The sequence below is a fragment of the Chelmon rostratus genome, chromosome 13 (assembly GCF_017976325.1).
Source record: "Chelmon rostratus isolate fCheRos1 chromosome 13, fCheRos1.pri, whole genome shotgun sequence".
Classification (NCBI taxonomy): domain Eukaryota; kingdom Metazoa; phylum Chordata; class Actinopteri; order Chaetodontiformes; family Chaetodontidae; genus Chelmon; species Chelmon rostratus.
The window spans coordinates 9,412,697-9,431,193 of record NC_055670.1 but is presented as its reverse complement, the minus strand read 5'-3'; the positions used below and the strand labels follow the sequence as shown (position 1 = coordinate 9,431,193).

Here is an 18,497-nt window from a genome sequence, read left to right as displayed (position 1 = left end):
ATATCACAAGAGGGCGTTTTTCACAATTGTAGTTCAGAAAAACTACTGGTGCCACAGAGAAGCAGCGGTCAGTGGGAAATGGTGATACAAGGTGAGGACAGCAAAACACAGTCCAGTTTGGGAGCCTTACACTGTACTGCAACACCATCTTAAAATACAGCTGGAGCTGGGATGATATGCAAATCACATGAAGTGATCATCATGATACTTTGGTGCCAATTCAATATGTACTGTGACTCTTGAGTACTGCAATTTGATATGTTTTTTAACAACAGACTATACGAAAAAGTGGAATCATACACTTCTAGAGATTGTATGCCCATATTTTGGCATGTTTTTGCCTTTATTAGTGTTCAAAAGCTGACAGGAAATGGGAGGGAACTGGCGATGCTGCGAAGGTGGTAACCATTCAGCTAGCAAGATGCTCCAGTGTGTAATATTTACGCAGCAGAGTGAAGTGGAGTTAGAAATGTGAAGTCAGCAGTTGTTAGTTTGTTTCCACAGAGCGTAGGAAATAACACGAGTATAAGCACACATACCATTTTACATTAAGCACATGCAGTAAAATGGATCTGAGATAAGACAATTTCGCAGCCGCGATGCTATGTTGTACCACCTGAAAAGTCAGCACCTGAAGGCTGCAGTGCAAGCTGAAAGGGGTAACACCCTCCTCCCAACAAACTACCAAGTCAGTGTGCAAACTGCCTTCCCTTATCTGTAGAACTCCACTACTGCTGCTTTCTGCAGAATGCCACCATGTCTGACCACATCTGGGTGTTAAGAGTTCATCTTTGGTAGTAATCACACACAGGTATGTGACAAACTCATTCACTAGGCAACAGTAGAGAAATCAGTCATTCATGAAGAGGTTAAAAGCTGGCTAGTTCAGTAACGCATATTCTGAGTTTGGAGTCCTGTAAACATTTAGTCTTCAGTCCAGTACAGGGAAGCACTTAACTCCACACTTCCTGTGGCTGTCAAAGCAACGTTTGAATTAAAGATGCAACACTTCAGTAAAGGAGTATACACACCTTCCTATCATTTGGAAGTTTAAATTCCATGCAGTACAATCTAGGCCACATGCACTAACAATCTTCAACACTTGAAAACACAGAGGCACTTCTGTGAGCCAGTTAATGTTGTTTTGCTTCTGCTTATGAAATGGTGTGTTGTTTACAGCTCCCATCCAGGGATGCAGAGGCAGCGTTGGTGTGTCTTTACTTTTAAATTGTCTTGTACTCCTACGAGCCTCCCATTACTCTCCATCAGTTCACAGCCCTGACAGCTAACTGTCGCCTCCCGCATTGCAGAGGAAAGCAAATACTTAGACAGAACATGAACTGTGAGAAAAGCAAAGTCACCCTGATTAAATTATGGGTCAGTTCACTCAAACCACAAAAACTATATTTTCTTGACTTTGCCTTGTTTTTGGTTTTGGCTCTATTTGTTCAGGTTTTCAGATTTCAGCCACCATCACAACACAATGGAGGTGAAGGAATACAATCTTGTTTGTGGTGCTCACAGCAGTGAAAACTTAGATTCGAAAAACTCAACGGCTGTGTCTCTTTCCAGAAACGACGCCCCTGTTAGTTTGGATAATCCACAGACCTCACTGTGGATCTTTTTTTGGCACGACATATATGCATGGATTAAAAAGAGGACTGAAATAGGAAAAACAAAGCATTACTAGAAAAAACCTTTCCTTGAGGAATGGATTAAGATGGTTTTACTATCAGACATCAAACTCTACAATCTCTAAGCATTACCGTGCATCTGTGAGGATCCTGCAAGCAACAAATGGCAGGAAGAGCTTTTCTCTTAATGAGGTAGCATGGGAGGGAAGCTAAGCAAGCTGTGTCCTGTGTGCAACTGTGCTGCGTGCACAATATGCATCTTTGAGTTAATTCACTATGTGCTCTATTTGTGATGAGTGTGCAGGTAGTACCACTGTGATGACCCTATGCTGTATGAGGAAATAAACACGCAATCACCCAATGGGCTGCCAACTTCATCTTAAAAGTACCTGCTCTCTGGATAAGTTGTGAAAGAACATGTTGTAAAATGAGGTTAGCTCATGCGGAAACACGGCACAGAAATAGTCCTGTGAAACTCTTTCCCCCTTTCTTCTTCCCAGCGTAACACAAACCACTGTTGACTCTATCCCAGCATGAGTTTTACCTACTCTTTGTACCTTCTGCTCCATCGGTCTTCTTTCTGCTCCTCCCTCGGCTATGGACCTGAATTATTCTCTTTGATCAGGTGCTACCTCGAGGCTCCCATGAGAGAACAGACTGATGGAGCAAGAGCAATGCAGAAAGACTGGTGCATCGCAATGCAGACCTGTTGAACGACTTTAAGTGCCATTGCCCAAGTATAGATATGGATCATTTATTCGGGCCATTTACTTATTGTCAACTGTTGAGTGGACCGTCGCAGTGAATATGTAAATCATCTGGAAGACAAAGAAGAAAAAGGCTTAAAGCAGATTGTACAAACTAAATCATGTAAATCATTTCCTACTGAAGGTGACAACAATCCAGATATTCCACAGCCACATATCGTGACTCTGAGTGCAGACACTCATTTAATTTATCTTTTTCAGGTTTTTCTCACACCTTTTGTGAGCTTGCACAAAAGTTGTCCTGCAAAAATGCCTTAACACCATCCATCCCATTAGACTGTATGGCAAAAACTAAATAAATAATAATAATTAATAAATAAATGGAAACTAAGACCTATAAATGCATTTTGTTGCTGTTTTCCTATTTTGGGGGGAAGAAAATCAGTAAACTTTTGGTTTTAATCAGGGCTCTGATGTCTGTCTATCTACTAACTCCAGTGCCATGAATGACAGAAAGAATGATGCAGTAATTGTCTTTAAAAAAGGGCTAAAAAGGGAACCAAACGTGAGGTAACGATGGAGTCATAAAACAACTTACTTGGCCAAGAAACAATGTGTGGTTGTGGGGTTGCAATAAACATTATTTCTTTTTCTTTATCAATTAATCTGCTGACTGCTTTGTTGATTTCATGGTTGATTGTTGTGTCTGTAGAAATTTTGAAAACAGAAAATGCAGATGATAATTTCGCCAAGTTAAATGTGGCATAATCAAATTACTAGTTTTTCTGACCAACAGTCCAAACCAAACGATGTTTAGCTCATCAAATCCTACCAGAGCAAAGCATGAAATCTTCACATTTAAGAAACTGGAAATACTGTTTGCATTTCTGCAATGAAAATAGCGGTTAAATGTTTAGAACAATAGTTGTCTGTGGATTGACTAATGAGATAATGGACCAATTGTTTCTTCTTCAAAAAGTCTTTACCAAAAAGCAGCAGATGCAAAGCGGATGCCCATTTCTTCATGGCTCGGTATATATTTGTTGTCATTTATTCTTCATGTTTTTTCTTAATTATGCAAAAGTATAAATGTGAGCCAATCAGTGCGACACAGAATCAGCGACTGTTGCAAGGAGATCAGACTGTTTTGTTTTCAGCAAATGGAGAAGGCGAGAAAATATGCCAAATATTTTCACTGAAGAGAAATATTTTCTGAGACATTTTACCTTACTATTTATTTTCCATCAGTGACTGTTATTTTCCATGACTGACTGAAAACAGTCTAAATTTATCCAGTTTTTCCAAGACACATGGGAACTCTTAATAAGGAGCATGAGCAGAGGGTTGTTACTGGTATCCTGCTAGTCTTTCTTGCACATGTTTGTTTGTCTATGTTACATAACCTTGTGTTGATGTCAGAGCCACAGGGAGACCAGAACAGTGTGCTGAAAACCAAAATGGCATGTATAAGAGTTACATCCCTTTTCCATGTATACATGGAGCACATACATGTCAGTTCTTGGGAGCCATGTTTCAACATGAGCTGAACACAACGCTGCATAAGATCGCCGTATGATACTCTTTCACAGTATCAGAACTGGCTGTGCCAAACCTCCGGAGAAGACACTGACCTCTGTAAAGACATTCTGCCAGTAGAAAAAAGTTATGGGAACCAGTACAGGAAGCAATGAGGGGAGGTTTGTTATCCTTTACTTTGTATACTGCCCTCTCCACCTCTACACAGTTTATATTCAGGCATGTTTAATCAATTTGGAGACATTAATAGACATAAACATAATCATTAATAGATGACTAACTGTTCAGCCGCCAATGTCTGCCTGTGGAATGAGGTCTCCTTTATGACTGTGCTTTGGTAAGAAATCAAACAAAAAGGGGCTAAATTCTGCGAAGCATATGAATTTGCTTTTTTAAGATGAGATGATTGATACTGCTGTCAGGTCTTCACTGTGAATACAAAGGTACAAACAGTGGCTGATTAGCTTAGCTTAGCAAGAAGACTAGAAACAAGAAAAAACAGTTAGCCTGGCTTTGCCCAAAGGTAACAAAATCTGCACACCAGTGCCCTTAAGGCTCACTTTCTAAAGAAACTTCAAACACTCAGCTGCCGCAACATTTTGCGATAGCTAGGCTATGTAGCGATGTAGCTACCTATGCCATAGCTAAAGTCAGCAAGACAACAAGGTCATGCATGTGACATCAAAGACAAGATTACAGTTAATTATTATGCATACTTGCACCAACTGGACAGTGGGGGTCTACTACAGGTGGTTGACATGTGGTTACTGATAGTGTTATATGTGAACTCCTTAAAGACAGACAACCTTTTGATCTTTCCACCATCGTGAAAAAAATTCAGTCATTGACGGAAAACATTTGGTTAGCGCGACCCCTGGAGAGCAGTGAGAGTGAACCAGAACAGTGAAGTTGTGGGTCAGAGAGGTAAAACAAAGAGCTGAAATTCACAATAGCTCTGTAAAAAGGAGCTGCAGACTCAACTAATAATTCTCTGTAAATTCATCACGACAATCTTTCAACTCTCGTGATGTTTTTTACATTGTCATTTGATGAATTGATATCAGAGAAATACTGATTATAGGCGCTTTAAGATGTGGCATGTTTTAAGACCTCTGTTTCTCCTTGGTTTCACCTAAAAATGTTGAATATTTGTTATCAATTTAGCCTCTAGTGTTAAATGCCAAAATTCCAGCACAAGGAATGTAACACCTGGCTAAATGCTCCCTGCCGTGGACAAGAACAATTTTTCCTGACACCTCTAAATCACATGAACAACTTGGGTTTACCCTTCAGCTGAGGGCCAAAAAAAAAAAGGCTTCACATGATGTTATCTCCATGCCATCATGTTTATCTCTCTCTGTTCAGTGCTTTGGCTGATAATTCAAACAGTTTAAACACTTGCCTTCTGAGCTCTGCTGTTCCTATTATGGTTTGCTGAACTGTAGGATCTCATAGATTGACATTTTACAATACACTTAAATGTCGCCACAGTGATGTCGTGTGGCCTGAGCACAGGATGGCATTTCTGCTTCTCGGACATGCAGGTGATATTATTCCTTCCACTGAGCCACTGCCACATAAAAAACACAGAAGCACCACATTCAGCTAGCATCTGCCAGCAGCTCCCCATGAGCTGCTGAGGAAGACTGAGGTTATGCTCAAACAACTGTCGTTCTGCACAGCCAAAACAGCAGATAGGGCAAATAGATGCCCTGCAGCATGTGCATATGACTGTGTGTGTGAGAGCAAAATAAGGAGAGACTCCACAGGCGAAATGCTGCGTGTGTGCAGTCTTGAATTCTCAGGAGAACCCTGTGGCTCTCTGAGCTATACATCTCATAAATAAAGCAGGATTTCCTTCAGCTGCAGCCATGTGTGTGTGTGTGTGTGTGTGTGTTTGTGTGTGTGAAAGAAAACAAGACAGAGAAAGGCACAAATGGATTACAGGAGGCCTATCATATTGCTCCATTCAGCAACAGAATCAACTCTGAAGCACGCAGCAGCAGCAGAGGCACACTTCGGAATAAATAGCTGAAGACATACTGAATTACCTTTATAGCCTACATGTTAAAAATTACATGAGTCGCAATTCCATTTGATAATCTGCCGTAAAATATTTAAAAATATTTAGAGCAGAAATATCAAAATTGAACTGTTGTTTCCAAAGCATTAATCTGTCCTCATACAGATTTCATGAGCACTGAATTATCAGCCATGATTAGCCAGACTGCTGCTGCATCATTTTTGGTTGTTGTTGAACAATCTCTATATGCTTAAGTTACTGCAGTTCTTTCATACGCCACACTATGATGTGATATTAGCTAAGGTATTAACTTGGGAAAAGACATTTAAGATAAAAATACCAGGAGTCTACTACAGCTACTAGAATACAGTTGTAACCTAATTATTTCTTAGGTCAAGGACATGGAGCACAACCAGCGCGACACAAAAATGTGTTACACGCCAACTGAGAAAAAAAACACAAGAGCAACATGGCAGTAAATCAGAGAGCAACAAAAGGGAATATTAATGACAAAAAAACACTACTTCATTCTGTGGATCCAGAATGTGGGACACGTCATGTGAGAGACTCATCAAAATTTTAAAAGCCATTGAACTGGGGGACCAAATCCACTACAGCTGTAGATTAAAGACAAAAATGCTACCCCTCCTTTAGTGGGTGTTTAGTGAGAAAGCAGCTCTGCATCCACAAGCTACAAGGGGCTGCGTTGGTGGGGGCGTGTTGCTTCGGGTGCTGGGTGAGGCAATAAAATATGATCCAGTTTTAGTACTAGATCCAAGAGTTTGAAGGCTCATTGGGCAGCAAAACACTGCACACCAATTTATAGCACTATGAGTCAAGATTATACAGCTCAATAATATTTGACAAGAGGCCTGGCAGTTCAGAGCCCTCTGCACACTACCGGTTGTCAGATATGCATCTATCATCACTTCACTGTTGTGTCTTGTCTTGCTCATTGTGTAATTCTGACAACGCTGTTCGGTTCCTGCATTGTACAAACAGCAGAGCTGGTGGCAAGTTTTCACTAGAGTTGAATTCCACCCATATAATCCCTCCCATAATACATGTCCCAGCAAACACTATTGATACGCCTTGAGAAGATCTCACTTTCTCATTCTCTGTGTGTTGTGTGGGCACTCTCCCTCAATCACAGAGATTTCTCCATTACCTTGCCGGAAATTACTCAGAAACATGCTCCTTATTGTCTCCACAGCCTTAAGTCAAATGAGTCATCAATGTGTTTGCTCTCACGGGATTGCCATAATGATGAAAATACTATACTTTTAATTTAAGATAAGCAACCGGCTATCCGACTTATAGATCCTGTAGCTCATAGCTTCTCACACCACGTGGCACAGATAGCTGAGAGTGTGCATTATTTTAAATCCAACAAATTGCAAAACAAGCTTATTCCACTGATCCATGTCTGGTTGAAGGCATGCTAATCGTGAAATCAGCAGCTGAAAACCTCACCACCAGCAACAGCGCAGTCACATAGATCCAATTTCAGATCGCTTCATTCCATCTCTTCAAAGTTTTTCTTTTGTTACACGCTTCAGAGGTGAGGATGCTACAAATCTGCTGAATTGTTTACATTGTTCTTGAAAGATACTGCTGTGTAGTCCAAAATATTAATTGTTCCTGAGGTATTTGTAGCAGCGAGCACCAAACACCTCTAATACTACAAGGACCCAGCACTATTTGTGTATTTCAGAGGGATTTTAAAGATGGGTATGTAGGGTTGAGTTTTGAATGTATTTTCGTGTTTTGGTTTGAATAATGTTCAAAACCTGTGGGTACTATCTGAAAATGAAATGAGCAGAAGAATATTTTAAATGTTGATTAAATATGTGTCTGGCACACTGAAATAACAATTATAGCATGTTTACTCAGCCCACTTTACACATCTCAATTTTCAACCGCTATCTGCCCCTTACACTGGAGACAATGACTCAGAAATATTAAGACGATAAGCTTAATACTGACATGTGAATGGAAGTTCCGACTCCTGACACTGATGTGCCGCAAATGCCTGCATCATTTCAACTTAGGCAAGTTACTTTTGGAATTCAAGTTTATAAGAAACAACTTGCCACCATAAATGTTGCTTGTTTCATTTTGTTTTACAGATGGCTTTGCGAATACTACTGGATGGCTCGGGCAACTGCGCACTGGGGGAGGAAGTGGGGGATGGCGTGAAGCGCCTACATGCTGCTGCTTCTTAGTGAAGGTCATCGCTGGCGGGTGAAAAGAACAGCTGGAAACATGAGTCATGGAGGACAATATTAGAGTTAGCAGTGCATAGGTAATTGGGCATTCCAAATTGGGAGTAAACAAGGGGAAAGAAAAAATAATTACAAAACAGATGGAATAAAATACAGATTTCTTGAGATCAATGCGAGAAGAATTATCTCAGCTTGCAGGGGCACATGGTCTGTATCAGTTGAAACAAAGATTTAAACGACTATGACAATGTGGTCATAGAAATCAAGAAAACCAGCCTGCCCACGACTGCCCAAAATGTGAGCAGCGTGTGGAACGATTCCTCATCTCAAGAGCCTTGACAAATGTGAATCATAATGTTTACCAGAGCATCGGTGCCTTTTGGAGTGTCCATGGGAATGGTGAGGGATTGTTAATGGGGCAGAACCTCAGAGGGATGCATGTAACGTGGGCTGTGATGCTCTAAGGGGAACTTGGAACGTGGATTGTTCTGTGAAATACAGATAAGTACAGCCCCTGTGCTCTGGGTGAGATAACTCTCAGTGTTTGTCTGCATAGTGCCGGGTTGTGCATCAGGACAGCCGAAGGGGAAAACGTCCACTTAATTAAATCAATTAGAGCATGAAGGGCCTGCCGAAGCCTCCGCTGAAAACATGATGGAGCAAATGCAAACAACTGCTCAACTCTTTTCACAAGTCACACAAACACCAATGATGTTTCAGAGTTATTTAACAATGCAAGCCATCTAAACAAGGTCATTTAATGATAAATAAACCAACAATTTGTGAAGTAGGCACGTGAGGAGGGTACTAATATTTTTGGGAGACGCAACTAAAGATTATCTTTATTTTTGATACCAATCTATCAATTATTTTCTAGGGGTCCATCGACACTGCTCCAGCACCGATGTTGACCTTATCAACAGGTGGATTCACACTCAGATGGATAAAGTCGTCGATACTTCCTGCATGCATTGCACAATAAATGCACCTCAATGTGATGGCATTGGTAGCGGAAGTGTGGACAATGACTGCACTGCTTGGCCAACATTGAGGACATTTTCTGCACCTTTCGTTGAGATGTTGTCTTCAAACCTTTAATCAACAGAACCCATTTTATTACACGCTCAACAGAGCTTTGTCAAGGAGAGTGGCTCAGGAAACAAGGCCTGATGTCACATCTCATTAACGGTTTTGACGGAGCGCACTGATGGCGTGGTTTGGTAAAGAGCTGCACAAGCATGTAATCAGGCTGAGGGAAGCCTTTTCTGGGCAGAGTAAGTAAAGCACCGGCTCTGTTCACAACAGCAGTACGCCTACTGGACAAACGGTGTGTGTTATATGTGTTAGGCAAAACTGTGACGTCACAGGCCGGGGTTTGCATCCAGACTCTCATCTCTGGTTATGTATAGACGACAAAATCACTTTAGTTTAGGTTAGGAAAAGATTGCGGTTGCAGTTAAATGTTAACAAACACACTGTGTCTCAAATCACTGTGGACTTTTTCTACATTAAACAGACCACAATCTTTCTCTAAGTGTCACCAAGTGCTGCCACAGCTATGAAACAGCAGACATTTTGGTACAAACTAAATTAATTAGGTTGTCATATAGGTTTCCTTATTATGTTAAAAGAAAAACTAATCCAGTTGGTACTACGTTTCCTTCCTTTGCTGCTACAAGTGAGCTGTTTGTAAATGGAATTTCAGGGAGACGGGGTTGCACAGAGAGGTTAAGAGCTCTGGTATCACTACTCGGAACTGGCTAGTATTTTAAGTTTGGGCATGAGAATCTGTATCCGGAGAGAAAAACTTGGATCTGTGCATCCCTATTATTAAAAAAAAACAAAGCCAACTGCAATTTCCCGGAACGTAATCTGTCAAACTGAAATTTTGTGTGTGTGTGTGTGTGTAGGCTACTGAGGTCCTGAACTTTTGTCCAAAGTTTACACTCTGCTGCTAAGAAGTGTTGGGTTTCACTCCACACTCTGTCTCTCTTCATGGCCCTAAGTACCAATTTTCTGCTATGTAATATGAACCACATACACACTGAAGGAAAGCGTGGGGGAGCCGCTGACCCTTGATTATGATTTAACGAGCAGTTCTCGGACTGTTTGTGAATTTATGGTCACGTTTCTCTGTTGAGGGAGGAGGAGCTGAATTTACAGCCTCCAAAGTGAAGAACTCAGGAGGTTTGCAGTTCCCCGCTCCCCAGATCTCATGTTTTTTGTATCGTTCCATTAATTAAGATACATGACCAGCATTGCAGACTAAACTTCACAGTTCTCTGCAGGAAATCTGCTGCCCTTTTCTTCTGTTTTTAAAATAACATGCCTTCACTCTCACATTCTTCTGTTTCCTTCATCATGTTTCCAGTTCAACTCCTTAATTCTTACGTTTCCCTCATCATCATGTTTGAAATTCTTCAACTCCTGTTAATTTAAACACAAGATACCTGTGCTCAAAAAGAGGATTCATTCTCAGTGAAGAACCTTGGACCCCTGAAATTCTTCAACTCCTGAATCTCCACTGCCATCTCAGGCCTTGACATCATGCACCGTCCACAGATTATGAAGTCCAGAGGTGTGGCTTCATGGACTAAGCGAGTTTGAGGCTGATTTACTGTACCACCGTATTATAACCAGCTTTACTCACTCTCAGTTCCCTCCCTCCTTCATGCTCTCACCCTCGGTGTCCCAGAGCAGGATTAGGCCCAGTGCCCAGTGGTGACACAAGGACACCAGAGCCAACAGGCTGTTAGTTCAGTTGTTGGGCATGAATTAGGAACTCAAGCCGGGTGGCGGAGGAGGGAGGTGATGACAGAGATGAAGGACAAGGAGGAGAGAATGGACAAACCGGAGGGACAAAAGTGAACGTTCAGGACAGACAACTGAAACTCTAAACTACTGATAAGAAGCAGAAAATAAAGTCATGGCAAAACTAAGGTATTGGATTACAGGCAAAGGAGACAGACGCTACTCACTGGCTGCTCTGCGAGTATCTTAAAGCACAGTGGTGCCTTAGCTAAATGCTTACATCAGCACTCTAACATGCTCACAATGAAAATGTTTACATGCTGATGTTCAGTAGGTAATGTTTGCCATGGCCACCATCTTACTTTAGCATTTTAGCATGGTAAGATAAACACATGGTACAGCTGAGGCTGGTGGAAAGCATTTGACAAAATAATGACCTGCTGGTGGTGCAAAATGTCAGTTGATTCAATGTTTGTTGAGGTAGTTCACTTAAAAGCACAAATGTGAACCTTAAGATGGTGCAACAAGAAAAGTCAAAGGATCACCAAAGTCATTAGAATACATTACAGGGGAACTATGAACGTTTGTACAAAAACTGGTGCCTCTGTTGAGATATTTCACAGATTAAGTGAAACCTTTGACCAGCTGGTGGTGTTACAAGAACAGTAGCTTGGGGAGGTTGGTCGGGGCCACCAAAATAATTAGGATTCACCATTTGGACACCATCAATATCTGTTCCAAATTTAACAGCAATCCATCCTAACAGGCAGTCTGAACCAAAGTGGTGGACGGCCTGACGCTGCCATCATGGAGCCTTGCGTGATTAACCATTAAGACACATGTAATTGTACTGCAGCAGCGTGGTGTGAAGGAAATGATCAATAATAGCAGGAAGTTAAAAATAAATTCAAAATTATTTTGCTAAAAAGTAGTCATACTGTTCAGTGGTCACTGTGTGTCTTCTGCTGAACAGCAGCACAAATCCTCTTTCTCTTTCTAGATCATGGGGTCATAAAGAGAGGGTCTATTGTCATAACTGTATGAAGTGCCAGTTTAATGGCTACCCATTCCACAGATTACAGATAATTACAATGACAATGGGGTGACCTTTATCTTCAATAACAACATGATGCTCTTTGTGAGTATGGCTCTGTCTCCTGACCGCCCATCTGTGCCTGCACTTATTAATTCCTTCTCCTCTCCGAGAGAGATTAGGATTTCCTGAGGGGGGCAAGCATCTCGCTTCAACAAAACCAAAATACCAATTTTGACAATGATCTCTATTCCCTGCATGGTTTCCCCTGCTGCCCTGTAGCTTCCTGAAGGACTCCTGGAGACACTCAAAGTAATGTGGAGTAACTCACATAACTTCAAACAAACTGTTAACTCTTGTGTCAGAGGCACAGGAGATGCAGCTTGTCATAGATATATTAAAAGTTAGATTGTTTTGTTTGGGATGTCCAAACCAGAAATGAAAAATGTGCAGCTGAGGGCACAAACATGATAACGTGATATGAGGATGGACTATAAACAAATAAGTTTTAAAAAAACTTAACGAAGTTTAAAAACACCATACTGTAATTAAGTGTTTTAAAGTGACACATAAATCTATTTAGAGTTGACTTTCCTACAGAAACCCCATTTAGTATGGTTCATAAAATGTAAGAGGATGACGAAACAACCCTTAAAACCCTTTTCTCACTTTCGAATGAAAAGGCGGACATTTCTCCGGGTCTGAAATTACTATCTTCAATTATTTAATTACCAATTACATTATCAAAGTATGATTTTTTTATTGGTAAATTATCTGACTATTACATATCTAATTATTACCACATGTGCTAGACTCGTAGTACCTTCTGCATACTGTAATAAGAGCATTAGATCTTTAAAAAGACACCGTCATATTCACATTACACAAGATAGTACTGAGTAATAAAAAGGAAACTATTTCATCAAAATAACAATAATTGTCTTTTTCTGCCAATTCCTACTCAAAACAATAGCTGAACAAAACATTGTGTAGGCACTGTGTCACACTTAATCACTTGAGCGTGTGAAGACGAGCAGAGTAATTAGTCTCAGCTCATAACTGTGCAATCAAATGCAGAGAAGAAAGGGGATTGGGCTTATTATCTCATCTGCAAAGATGTGGCTCAAATGACAAATCTGTGTGTTAAGTGTTTGACTCAGGAAGCCAACCAGTAAAAGAGAAACCTTTAGTTATGCGAGTGATGTCAGTCAAAGCAGAAACCGAGCTGAGCAAAACCAAAAATGGAAAGTGTATGAAATGATGAATGTGGATATTGAAGGTCAAGCATTAACACCTGTGTTTGTGTCTTGTTAATCATTATATGCAGGCTGCTACAATTACTGACACACCCTTACTGCAGAGAAATTAAATAATATCACTGTATTTATCTCTAACCTGCTGTGTTGTCTGCCAATTTTCCATTATGTTGTGAAATAAATAACCTCACTTGCATTTTAAACTCTGGTATTCTAAGAGTTAGCCAAGTTTATCGCCGGTATTTCACACTGACTTCCTGGAGGTTAACCGTTTCAATCTCTGTGAGGCTGAGGGAGGAAATCACAATGAATCTATGGTGGAGCCTAAACCATCTCATTCAGGAAAGGGGGGCAGGGTCAGCCCCCAAGCTTTTATTTAATTCTCTAAAGGTTACATCGGTAAGATGTGTACTAATTACACATTAACTTGACCTGCTGCAACTACAGATTCTTTTCAAAACTAATTCATCTGTCAATTATTTTTCAATAATCCTCTGGTCTGTAAAAATGTCAGAAATAGTGAGAAACAAAAAGTCAAAGGTGATGTTTGAAAATGTCTTAATTTGTCCAACCAAAACCCCAAAACAATGACTTTACAAAGCTGTCAAAGAGTGAAAAAGAGCAGTTAGAACTGCCTTACTTGTACATGTAGATAACAATTAAACAATGACTCCTCATGCGTACTTTAATCCTCTGACTGAGGGGATCTCCAACCAGCTGTACCTCCAGGGGCAGATGCAGCCCAATCAACATAGAGAAGCTTTTTTGTACTTTTCAAGAGCTGCAGCATGAATGAACGAATCGTCTCTTCGAGAAACGAGTAACTGATTAATGCTTTCATGTGTGTCTGACTTTCAGGATTCTTAATATTTACAAGCAGTAACTAGAAAATGGATGACAGCTCAACCTGTATGAGGCTTGAAGAGCCATGTGCCAAGTCTTGACTGCCTGGCAAATACCATACATAAATACAGTACAACAGGGCCGGGCTGCAGTATTTTGTCTAACACTCAAAAAAAATTACAGAAAATCATCTTCAACATCATCTTCTCAACTCACTTCTGAGAAACAGGAAACAGACCACTGTTGTTGCATATTTGCTTGAAAATGACACTAAAGATGAACATCTAGCAGAATTATTGCTGATTTCCTGCCGACTAATAAGGGTTTAACTGAACGGAGATCAACACCAAATCCACTGTAACAGGCGGCGGAGGAAGAAGTGCTCAAATGGTGCTAAAAATAGCAATACCACTCTGTAAAAATACTGTCCTGCATTGTACTTTAAATGTAAAATCATAATTAACGACACAGTAACTAGTAACTTTGGCTTTCATGTATATGAAGCAGATTAATTTCCCAATGAAATGCAGTGTAGTAGAAGTGGAATAGAAATCAATCATCAGAAGGTCAAAATTGAAACTTAAGTTCGGTAATTGAGTAGATCTACTTAGTTACTTTCCACCACTGACATCTGGGGCTGTCTAACAAAAATTTCTAGCTCTGTTTTCTTCTCATGTGGTGAGAATCACCTTAATCTGGGTCCAAAAACACTGGACATGTAAACCTTGCAAAGCATTTCTCAATCATGTTCTCTTCGCCTTGGGAGTTCTTTACTCATGATGTCAGATAGGAAGTTTGTGCAATACAGGCCCGGCAGTCTATTATTGCACCTGCCCTCCACATACCTGTCATTGCTGAGCGAACCTTGTCCTACACTCTGCGTTACCATGGTGCCCTTAACAGAGGGTGTGTCTGCAGAATAGGTGTGCCATCGAAGTGTACCTGCCGCCTGCACTTTTAAGTAGTCTGAATCATTCCACTGCCAACATGAGCACAAAACATCTTTCTACCACAAAATATGCACAAAATATGATGTATTTGTGGAGAATCCAAGAGCAGCTCCTCCAGACAGGCTCGAGAGACAATGCACCCCATCATATACGGGGATCGATGGGAAAGATCCGGGGTGTAGTTACCACGAAGAGCCACTAGAAACATTGACAAGCTCGGCATGTGGCACCAGTCGCCGATCTGTGGTGCTTTGGCAGATGAGGTTCATTGTGTAAAGATTTCAGATTTACAAAAGAAGCTCCAGGTGCACTCAGGTGATGAACGCACGACCAAATGTGTTTTGGAAATAAGTAAACAAAGAAGACAAACGCAGAAAAAGAAGTCAAAGCAAACAGATGTGCTGGAGAACAGAGATGTCTGAAGACCTGCTTGTGGATCGCTACAGTAGCCTCCCTCTTACAGGCCTTTAAGAAGTGGCCCCGTGTAAATACTGGCTTAATCTAAACTGCGTGTTTTAGTTGTGATAATGACAAAGTGAGCCGTTCCGAGCGAGCTGTTTAACGGCTGCAGGAACAAGCGCGAGCTCCGCCGCGGCTCCAGCACAACGTCGACTTGAGCCCCATCTGAGTGGACAAAGACCCAGCGTCAAATCTCCTCAATGAGACGAGAAACCTGGACTTTTTCGTCCCAACTTTTACGACTGTTTGCCGCGAAAATTCTCCAAAGAAAATAATGAACAGAAAGAGACGTTTACAAGGAGCTGGAGTGGCTAAAGTAGCTCGTCCAACTGCACCAACTTACACAGTTCATCTGCGGCTGCAGTCTTACCTTAGTGTTCACTCCAGTGAGAATGGGCAAACGGCGACACGCTCAACAAGCCAGAATGAGGACCCCCCGTACCAAACAATAAGTAACTAGGCCCACGTAAGAAGCGACAAAAACAACGTTTAAATCCACATGTTATTGGGTTTTACGGTTTTTCTTTCTTTTCAAACACGGACTGACCATGTACTACTCGACCTATCCTCGCTTGTTTTTCTGTCGCAGGCTAACTGCCTCCACATCGATCACTCCTATCAAGCTAGCCCGGATGAACAATCGACTTCTGTTGATAATTTTCAAAATAAAACAACATCTGGGTAGCACTATTCTGACTATTTTGTCACTGACTACTTGAGTTTCCATTCTTTCAGAACCACGCGACAATACAGTAATGAAAAAAAACCCATTGTGTTGCCACAAGTCAAATAGTGGTGGAAGAATTATCACATAGTAAAAATACCTAAGGGACTAAACACATTGGCCTATATGTATTATCATCAAAAGGTACAAAGTATCAAAAATGCAAGTGTGCAATATTAAGGAAGCATATCATTAATAATAATATCAAACTTTATTTTATACAACGGTGCTTTACAAAGGGAAAAAAATAAAGCAAATCTGCACCACAATCAAATAGTCCAACAATTTAATGTGCAGTATACAGAATAGCATACGATGCCCAAAATGCAATCAGGTCAAATAAAAACATAAATATAGTGGAAATAGAAAAATAAGACTTTGGGCTAGCATTAATAAAAGGAGTTTACTGATTCTGCAAGAATGTCCTCTTTTAGTGTCATATCATTATGTATTATATTTTCTGGATGATTGTCACAGATGCATTCAAGTGCAAACAGTATTTCAGTGTTGAATGGTAGAGGTGGAGCTAATTTCACTATTAATGTCATAAAAATGACATATCAATGACTATAAATACTGTTGGTTAGTTAAAGTACAGTTTTAGTGCACTTTTATGAATATTCAAACTCTGTTTTAAACTATAACAGAAAAAATAAAAACAAGCTTACATAATAAGTCTTATACGCAATTTGAATATGCAATAATAATGTATATGATCAAAAAGCCCACAAAGAAGTTTAATTTTGGAGGAACGTCACTTGGTTTCCGGTGTGATCCTGCTGTCTTCGGTCGGCTTGATCGCCGGTCCCGTTGGTGACGTCACCAACGCCGGGACCAGTACAGGACAACGCCGGTGGGAAAGGGACAGACTGTGGGGGCTATATCGCCCCTTGCAGACGACAGTGGGAAGTTTGCTTTTTTCTGTGTTCATCTCTGTCTCGTTTTTATGATCTAGGTGAATTTCTAAGAAGTCTTGTGAGGTCATAGAGACCAAACCGTCTTGCTTTGAGTCCACAAATTCTTCACATTCATGAATGCAACAACTTTGACTCATGAAGTTACTTTATCTAGAGACAATTTCTTTTTTCTACACGTAGAGTGTCTCCAAGTGACAGAAATGTTGACATTGTATAAGTGTGGCTGTTTTCTCAGCTGCTCTTTACTGGATCGACAGTGATCTTGAAAAATCTCAGATATATGTGTTGAGGATGTGTTGTAATGAGGAACATCTGACATACTGTGTGACTAAGTGGCAATATTAGCCTACACAAAACAGTTTGGTTTCAACTAGACACTCCAGCCCACATTATATAATTATGGAACTACTGTGAAATAAGATAAGATCAACTTTATTGCGCTCACGCAGGAAAACTAAAGAAGTGTGACAGATGGAAGATGGAGTAAAAAACAAGTGCATATAAGGGAAGTGAAACTAGAATTCTACCACAAGGAGCATGGAGAAAAATAGAGGTTTTATACATAATACACTATAATATATACAAATCAATCAACATAAGAACAACTTTGAGATGTTCAGATAAAATGTGCAGTTTAAATGATACTCTTGAACTATGAATATATGAGCAGCTCTTTTATTCATCATTAGAAAGAAATTAAATTTAGCACGAGTGGGATCAGCCCTGTGGTTCCCTCCTTCTTCTTCTATGTGTCAGTAACATGCGAGCTGAAGCACTTTATAGAACATTACGGTATGACTGAGTCGCTCGACATGTGTCCTGACAAGATGAGTGTTGGATGAGTAAACTTTGCACTTGCAGCCAGTGACAGTGAGTCACAGGTTACGTGCAAGCTGATTCGATCTTACAACTCGGAAAAAAATTGATCATTGCTATTCTGGTATCAAAACACTGCTACGCTGATTGACCACTGGCTCAGGAAGGAAGTCCCTTCAAGAGTATTATCCAAATATGGCAATTATTTTCTTCTTCATTCTGGGTTATTTAATACTTTCTTTTGCATCGTGCAACATTAAAATAATATTTTAAATCTCATGTTATTATTGTTCAAGACTGTCGTAAGGTCAAAAGCTAACGCATTAGTGACAAACAAGAGAATGTGAAGAACAGCCAGAATTTAGACCTTGCAGCTGGTGTTAGATTTAGACTATCTCTCCATGAATGTATATTATTTTTTTATATAAATATAATTTGCTTGGTATTTTTTCCTTTTATCAGCTTATTTTCTGTCAGCTTTTATCATGATGTTTTATCTATCAAACTGAATACATGAAGTCCAGTAACAAGCCTTTAAAGATGTCATAAAAGCTGAACTCAGGAGTCCACAGAAATCAGCAGAAAATTTTATCGTTGATTTTGTTGTGTTTTATTGTTATTGT

At 40.3% G+C, this 18,497-nt stretch overlaps 1 protein-coding gene across 1 annotated transcript in view; it reads right to left on the bottom strand.

The window, feature by feature from the left end:
* nck2a (NCK adaptor protein 2a) overlaps positions 1-16,011 on the bottom strand; it is a 42,641-nt gene extending 26,630 nt beyond the window's left edge. Inside the window, exon 1 of the mRNA XM_041951252.1 lies at positions 15,788-16,011. The gene's annotated coding sequence lies outside the window, so the exon portion shown is untranslated. The remainder of the gene's footprint in view (positions 1-15,787) is intronic.
* Positions 16,012-18,497: the final 2,486 nt, after the last annotated feature.